The following is an 8,733-nucleotide window of genomic DNA, read 5'->3' as shown; positions in this document are numbered from 1 at the left end:
GCGCGGAGCCATTGGGGGTGTGCGCGCGTGGCCGCCTGTCGGCGCCATGCAGGCTTGGGGGCTGTGCTAGCGTGGGGACTGGGGAGGGCGGGGGCGCGCGGAGGTGCTCATTGTCTCGGTGCGGTTTGGAGAGGGAGGCAGGCGAGGGATGGCGCGCGACGGGAAGGGCTTCTGGGGCGCTGTGACTCTCATGTAGGCGTGCGGAATAGCGGGGAGGGGCTCCTGCCCTGCTGCTGAATGGGGATTTGGGGCGGGTTGCAGAGGGCCAAGGGGCACCTGTCAGCTGACCGTGCGCGCGGGCGCTGCGTGCAGAAGCCGCAGAGCTCGCACGGAAGGGGGCTGCAGGAGGCATTTTGGTGAGGGACTGGGGTTTTACGGGAGGAAGAAGTTGCCGGGCTGGAGAGTCGTGTACTTATGTCTGCCTGTGGAAGGCTGCGGTTTTCAGGAAGACAGGTTACGCTCTTGGGAGGAGCATGGATATAGGGTGCAGAGCCCCGTGTGTGTAGCATAGGGGCGGGCAATTATTTCGGGCAGAGGGCCGCTTACTGAGTTTTCGCAATCTATCGGGGGCTGCATGACACGCAGCCCAGGGCAGATAAATATTATTTAAAAAAATGTTTTAGGGGCCCCGTGGGCCAGATAGAATTGTCTGGCGAGCCGCATCCAGCCCCTGGGCTGCATTTTGCCCATCCCTGGTGTAGCAGATGCTGGGTGCTACCCGGGCTGGGTCAGTAGAATTTGTTCGGAAGTGGATGCTTAACAGGTTTGTGAGAGGGGAGGTATGGTGTATGCATGCTCATGGAAGGAGTGTGCTTGCAGAGTGGTTCTTATGCATGTATAGGAGAGGCGCCGTGTGTGCGCAAACATGAGGGAGGGGAAACTGGTTTTGCATGTGTTTATGAAGAGAAGAAGAGCACTTATAAATGGATCTCTTCAGTCTGCCTTCTGTTTCCCAGTTTCATGGGCTTTAAAGCCAGAAGGGATCATTCAACCATCTAGTATGGTCCTGTGCGCGCGCTCTCTCTCTTTATTATGAGTTACTACATTTCACCCAGCTATCCCTGTGTTCAGAGACTTCAGGGAAGCTGAGATGCCTTCAAAGAATAAAATGTTGCCTGCCACAGGAAGGGATCAAGATAAATGGAGGTATCACCAGTAAGTAAGGACTCTGCAAGGGCAGGGAACTGATTAAACAGGAAGTGTCAAGATGGGCTCACTGATCCACACTTCAAACTGGAGAGAAAGTGAAAAACCCTCCAAGTTCCTGCCAGTCTGATCTGAAAGAGAATTCCAAAGCTGGGAATCACTGTGACTGAGCATGTGAGCAAGGCAGACCATTCAGGTACATAAACAGAGGGTTAACTATACCACCCTGGTTTGGTCTCAGGTCTTTATCTGCAAACAAACTCTAATGCTTGAGGAGTGACACTTGACCCCTGACTTGCAGGCTGAATCTGGCCCCCAGGGCCATGTCAACTGCCCTATAGGGCTCCCGACAGGTTTGTAAATCTGATGACAGGGGAGCAGTGGCATCATTGTCAAAACTTCCAGAACCATAGGAGTTGATACTGATACAACTCCACTGCTGCCAAATTTTCATGGTCATGGAAAGGCCCATGGGCCAAATAACATGACCTCACATGCTGGATTGCACTGGTGCACAGAGTTGGGCCACAGCTGGATCTAGTGCAGAGGTGTGAAAAATGTGGTCCATGTGGACTGGACTGCCAAGCCATTCTATCCGGCCCGCGGGGCCCCTAAAAAATTTAGAAAATTAATATTAATCTGCCCTGGGCTGCCTGTCATGCAGCCCTCGATGCCTTGCCAAAACTCAGTAAGTGGTCCTCCGCCCAAAATAATTGCCCGCCTCTGATCTAGTGTGTGGAGCTTGGCTGGCATGCAGGATTGGTCTGTGGCCATATCTGATGTGCAGGGCTCAGTTGGTATACTGGATCACACCCATGGACCAACTCTGCACTGACCCTACAGCGGATCTAGCCTGTGGACCAACCCCCATCTGCAGGACCTGCCCCATGTACCAGCCCTGTGCCATTCATTTAGCCTACAGGGCTGGAAGTTTGAGCACCACTGCTTCAGAACAGAAGGTACGCAATCCCTGGCCCAGCTATGGCCCATGGGGCCTGGTCTCAGCACACAGGGCCAGGTGGAGGTGGCATAGGGCCCTGGAACAGTGCAGGGCTTGATTCCAGCGCACAGAGGTGGTACAAGCCTGATCTGTGTGCACAAAGCTGGGTGGAGGTGCTGCAAGGCCCCAGAGCCTGATCCCAGCATGCAGGGCCTGGTGTTCCAAGTGTATGGAACCTGGCAAAGGTGGTCTGAGCCCTAGAGCCTGATATCTGCACACAAAGCCTGGTGGAAGCACTGCAGGATCCCAGAGCCTGATCCTGGCTTCCAGAGCCTAATGGAGGTGGTGCAGGTTCCTAGGGCCCTGACCCTAGCATGTAGGACTGGATGGAGGCAGTGTGGGGTCCAGGGCCCCAGTTCCTGCATGGGGGGCTGGGCAGGAGCAGCATGGGGTCCCAGAGGCCTGCTTCCAGTATGTAGGACCAAGTGGAGGCAGCATGGGGTCCTAGGGCCATGGGGTCCTGTAAATGCCATGTGTCCCTGGCGGCTGGGGGGGGAAGGGCATGGCGAGCTCCCGCAGGCAGCTGAGGCACTGTTGGCAGCAGAGGGGTGGGAGGCAAGCACCGACCTGCAGTTGGCAACCACCCGCAGATGCCGCCAGCAGCGTTGGCAGCGCCTTTTTGCATCCGTGTGCACCCCCTATGCATTGCCAATGCAGGGCCTGGTGGGGGCAGTATGATTTGAATCCAAGTGTGCAGGCTTGATTTTGAGATTAGGGGTCAAGTCCAGCCCACGGATCGGTCCCATACCCCTCATTTGGCCCATGGGACCACAAGGTTGAGCACCACTACTTCAGAGGATGGTGGGAAAAAACAAATGAAAACAACAGCAAACAGTACAATGCAGTTGAAGAAACAAACATTACTGATTGCATCAGACAACAGGCTGAAGCCTTGCATGATGAGATTGCCTTAAAACCATTAATTTAAAGCAGAGCTGTAGGGGTGCACTGATAGAGATTTTTGAGGCCGATACTGATAGCTGATATTTAAAGAGACATATCAGCTGATACCGATCCGATTTCCAATACAGCTGCCTCTAGCTGGTAAGTCTGGTGTGGTGGAAGGGGAGGTGGTGCTCTGGTGTGCTCGTGGTGCTCCGATTTGGTGCCAGAGGACTGGAAAAGGACCAATGTGGTTCCCATTTCCAAAAAAGGGAGGAAGGAGCAACCAGGAAACTGTAGGCCAGTTAGTCTTACCTCCATCCTGGGTAAGCTTTTTGAGAGAATTATCTTGGCACACGTCCGCGAGGGGCCAGCAGGGGAGATTATGCTTAGGGGCAACCAACATGGGTTCATTAGAGGCAGGTCCAGTCAGACCAACCTGGTGGCCTTTTATGACCAGGTCACAAAATCCTTAGATGCAGGTGTAGCAGTGGACATAGTATTTCTGGACTTTAGGAAGGCCTTTGACACTGTCTCTCACCCCATTCTCATTAAAAAACTAGGGGACTGTGGTGTTGACACCTACACAGTCAGTTGGGTCACTAACTGGCTGGAGGGGCGTACCCAGAGAGTGGTGGTGGACGGGTCATTTTCGACCTGGGGGGATAAGGGCAGTGGGGTTCTGCAGGGCTTGGTCCTCGGGCCTGCACTGTTCAACATCTTCATCAGCGACTTGGACAAGTGGATGAAAAGCACCCTGTTCAAATTCACAGATGACACTAAGATGTGGGGGGATGTAGGCACACTAGAAGGGAGGAATAGGCTACAATTGGACCTGGACAGGTTACAGGGGGGGGGCGGATGAGAACAGGATGGGTTTCAACACTGACAAGTGCAAGGTACTGCACCTGTGGGGGAAGAACCAGCAGCATACCTACAGGCTGGGGAACTCCCTTCTCGTCAGTGCAGAGGCAGAAAAGGATCTTGGAATCATTATTGATGCCAAAATGAACATGGGCCAACGGTGTGGGGACGCAGTCAGGAAGGCCAACCATACATTGTCATGCATTCACAGATGCATCTTGAGCAGGTCCAAGGAGGTGATCCTCCCCCTCTATGTGACGCTGGTCAGGCCGCAGTTGGAGTACTGCATCTAGTTCTGGGTGCTGCACTTCAGGAGGAAGGCTGAGGATGGATCTAGTGGCTGTTTACAAACTAGTCAGGAGGGACCAGCAGGCACTGGGGGAGTCCCTATTCCCTCAAGCACTACCAGGAGTGACTAGAAATAACGGTCACAAGCTGGCAGACGGTAGATTCAGGCTAGACATCAGGAGGCGCTACTTCACTGTCAGGGTGGCTAGGATCTGGAACCAACTTCCGAGAGAAGAGGTGCTGGCTCCTACCCTGGGGGTCTTTAAGAGGAGGCTAGACGAACACCTTGCTGGGGTCATTTGACCCCAGTACTCTTTCCTGCCCATGGCATGGGATCAGACTTGATGATCTACTCAGGTCCCTTCAGACCCTACAAACTATGAAACTATGAGGGGGGGAAGGAAGGGACGTAGTGGGGGAAAGATCAATGCCCCCTGCGATGCTAGGCACTGCCCAGGCAAGGCAGGGCGGGGAGACCACAGCTCATGGGGGGTGGGGGGAGGTGGCTCTCGCCACTGCTTGCATCCCAGGAGGGCGTAGGGGGTGGGGGGGGCCTGTGCCCCCTGGATCTGTATGGGGCAGGGCGGGCTGCAGCTGGCGCTGCATGGGGCTCTTCCTGGCGGGGGCTCGGCTCGGAGCAGGTGCCAGTGGCACTAGGAGGATGCTGCATCCACCCAAAATTTTGCCGCCGCTCCACTCCCAGAGCGGCTAGAGCCAGCTGCCTGGTTCAGCCCTGGCTCAGCGTCTCGCCTCCACCCACATGCTGGGAAGAAATGGGGCTGTGCCGGGTGGCTGGCAGTAGCAGTGTTGGGCGCGGAGCAGCAACAACACTTGGGGTGCATGCAGCATCCTCCCAGTGGCACCGGTGCCTGCTCTGTGCCCAGCCCCCACTGAGGAGAGCCCCACACAGCCCTGACGAGTTGTGGCTCTGGCCCCCTCCCCCACCCTGCCCCACCTGGGCAGCACCTACCCCTGCTCCCTCCCTCACCGCTGGGGGCATTGATCTGCCCCCACTCCATGCCCCTTCCCTCCTCCCGCCCCTTCCACCACACTAGACTTACCAGCTGGAAGCAGCTCTCCATGCTGCTGGCTGTGCTCCTCGCTGCCTGAGTGCTGCACTGCGGCTGCATGCAACACAGGCATTTATAGGCCAAATTATCAGCCCCATCAGGCCAATATCCAATACAGCCAGTTTTCTTTATATCGGTACCGATCCGATGTCAGACCAATGTATCAGTGCACCTCTACAGAGCTGCCTTATATTATGAGCATCCTGCGGAAAATATAGGAAATACAGAAGAGAATACTGAGGGGGGATTTGATAGCATCCTTTAACTACCTGAACCATGGTTCTAAAGAAGATGGAGCTAGACTGTTTTCAGTGGTGGCAGATGACAGAACGAGGAGCAATGGTCTGAAGTTGCAGCAAGGGAAGTTTAGATTGGATATTAGGAAAAACTTTCTCACTAGGATAGTGGTATAGCAGTAAAATTAGTTACCTAGAGAGGTGGTGGAATCTCCATCCTTGAAGGTTTTTAAGGCCCAACAAAGTCCTGGCTAGTTGGATGGTCCTGCTTTGAGCAGGGGGTTGGACTAGATGACCTCCTGTGGTCCCTTCCAACCCTAATTCTTTATGATTCTATGATTATATGAAATACTCTGAAGGTAGGATGACCACCCCCCGCTTCCCCATGCATTATCTGGACATCACTGCCATTTGAGAATGCTCTGACTGGGCATCCCCATAGTAGATATAGTAGAGAGAGAAGTATTTGGCAGAGGTTCTTGTCTGGAAACTGGAGATTGTCTGGAGACTGGAGAGAGAAGACGGCAAGCATTTGTTACTCTTTATCCCGCCCTTTCAGCTTGCTACAAGGTGAGGGTGGGCTTTCTTTATACCATTCTCTTTTTCCCCTGGGTCTCTGCATAGAATTCAAAAGCAAACAGAAGTAGACTGATTTTCCAGGATCTGACACTTTGAAAGAGGGCTGTTCATATTGGTCCTGTGACTCAATCCTAGAGTTGAAAATGACTCAGCAAGTCCTCTGTCAAGATAGAAATGGTTAAATGGAGAGATTTCTAGGAGGCGGAAGCCAATAGAAATACTTTAATTTGAAAGAACTCTTCCCAAGCAAAATAGTGTGAGTTAGGGAAGAATTATGTCAAGTAGAAAAGAGGAGAGAGGTATTATGGGGCAGATTCTCTTTAGCTAAACTAGGTGTGAGGGTCATGCCAGAATGGCACAGGAAGACTGCAGTGCATATATTCTAGCTGCTATTCTGAGGTCTGCTTCTTTCTGTTTCCATCTACTTTTGTGTTTCTCATATTATATGTTTGGCAAAAGGAAACTTGAGGATTTCTCTTAAATGAAGCAGAGCATCAGAAGTATTCTTGTTATTATGCTTCCTATGTATATGCAAATACCCCTATGGAATTGTGAAGCATTCTTGCTATTCATAGATGCTAGATTCATAGATGCTAGGGTCGGAAGGGACCTCAATAGATCATTGAGTCCGACCCCCATCATCGAGTCCGACCCCCAAAGGGTATTAGAAAGGACTCTTGCCCACCTTGCCTTAACTTCGTAGCTCTGCTCCTCAGGGACAGTCAGCAGCAGTGGTGGCCCCAGCCAGGCCTTAGCCCAGCTCAGCCAGGGAGAAGTAGTCACAGCTCCTGACCAGTCTGGGTTAGGGCTGAAGGTACCAGAGCTGGAGCAGAAGGTGAAAAGGGAGGAGGCAGCTGGATGGAGGGGAGCAGTGGATGAGGGTGTGGGCTTCATGGAAGAGCAGAGGGTAGGAGGGCAGGCACAAGGCTTGTGGTCAAAGTGGGGGGCAGGCTGCTCTCCTCATGGCCACTCCTCCCAGCTGTATTTCCCCTTGCCCTCCAAATCAGCCAGTCTAGCCTGGAGCAGGGGGCAGCTCACCTCTGTCTTCAGCCCAGGCAGAGCCCAGGACCAAAGCCAGAGCTGAGTTGCCACCTGCCTTGGGCTAGTACTTGATTTCAAGATAACTTCCCCCATGCTGATGGCAAGGGGGGGGCTTGAAATCAGTTATTGAAATAATTCTTTATTCATATACTTCTTACAATTCAGAATTGCTTAGTTCAGAAAAGAATAGGAATTTATTTAGGATCTATAAAGAATCCTCTTAGCCTTACTCCAACCCAGGAATATCCACATGGCAGTGGGGGCTAGGTTTTTGAGGCATCCTCTACATACCTTACTCTGGAGGTTGCAACATTGTGGTATTTTATAGGAGCTACCCCGCCACAAGTAGCTCCACCACACTGTCACCAGGTCCTCCAGTTGGATGCAGTTCACGGGCATACTCAGGACCCTTGTGGGTATTCCTTAGTTGGAGTAAGGCTAAGGGACATCACCCTGACAGAAACATGCCCTTGCTGAAGCAATAGGCAGTCAGCAGCAGCTCTAATCTGTTGCTCTCTGGCAGAAGCTTAAGAACTCACATGTACAATGCTCCTGTAACAATATTTGGTGAAAAATGCAGACCACCTTGAAGAACACTCTGAAACCCTTCTACCACTAGTTGAGAACAAAAGGACAGAGCTAGCCAAGAAATCTCCCAACACCAAAATCCTGGAAAATTTGAGAAAGGTTTGCAGATAAATGGAAAAGGAGACTAGGAGGTATGTCCAAGATTTTGGGTGAAACCCTGTGATGACGATAATCAGAAAGCAGCTGACACAGGTGATAGCCATGAAATGTATGAAGGCATCAAACAAGCAATTGGTCCAGTCAAGAAAACAGGTCTGCCGAAAGACTTAAACAGAAATATCATCACTGATAAACTGAAACAATTTGATCATTGGAGTGAACACTATAGTATACTATACTCTGCTGTAGCTGAAATAAAACACAAAGAACTTGAAGGAGTACCACAGTTTAAAGTTATGAAGGATTTGGACAATAAGCCTACATTAGAAGACTGAGAGAAAGCCATTAAATTGATTTCCTGGGAACAAGGCACCTGGCAATGACTGCTTCTACAAATGTGCCAATGACAAATTACTGTGAAAGCTCCATGAAGTTATACTGCTCTGTTGGAAAGAGGAAGCAGTACCACAATATTTCAAAGATACTCTGTTTCTACAATAATATAAAAATAAATGGGGTAGAAGTAACTGCAACAACCATAGAGATATCTCCCTGTGGAACATTGTCAGAAAAGTTGTCACTCACATTATGCTCTCTAGGCTGCAGTCTCTAGGTGAATGAATCTTTCATGAAAGTTGATGCAATTTTTGCTCAGCACACTCCACCATTGATATGATATTTTTGGTCAAGCAACTGCAAGAGAAATGTAGAGAAAAATGAATACCACTGTACATACAGCCTTTATGAAGCTGATGGAAGCCTTCAATACGGTCAACCAATAGGGCCTTCTTCCTGTTCTGAAGAAACTAGGTTGTCCCTCCAAACTGTTGAACATCATTCACTCACTAACTACATCAAGGTATGAAGGCAACTAACTCTAGTGTATGAAAGTAAAGAATCTAGTGCCTTTGGCATCAGTAATGGGGTGAAATAGGGGTGT

General features: G+C 51.1%; 1 protein-coding gene across 10 annotated transcripts in view; it reads left to right on the top strand.

The window, feature by feature from the left end:
• Positions 1-8,733, top strand: part of FEZ1 (fasciculation and elongation protein zeta 1) — a 226,388-nt gene that overhangs the window by 418 nt on the left and 217,237 nt on the right. The window contains exon 1 of one of the 10 annotated variants that reach the window (XM_014526700.2): positions 302-356. The exons of 8 other annotated variants lie outside the window; for them this stretch is intronic. The gene's annotated coding sequence lies outside the window, so the exon portion shown is untranslated. Of the gene's footprint in view, positions 1-301; positions 357-8,733 lie in introns of those variants that run through there. One more of the 10 variants, XM_025193901.1, reaches the window with a different exon arrangement.

Source organism: Alligator sinensis, unplaced genomic scaffold (genome assembly GCF_000455745.1).
Source record: "Alligator sinensis unplaced genomic scaffold, ASM45574v1 scaffold817_1, whole genome shotgun sequence".
Classification (NCBI taxonomy): domain Eukaryota; kingdom Metazoa; phylum Chordata; order Crocodylia; family Alligatoridae; genus Alligator; species Alligator sinensis.
Note: the sequence above shows the minus strand (reverse complement) of the source record. Positions and strands in the feature narration are given on the sequence as shown.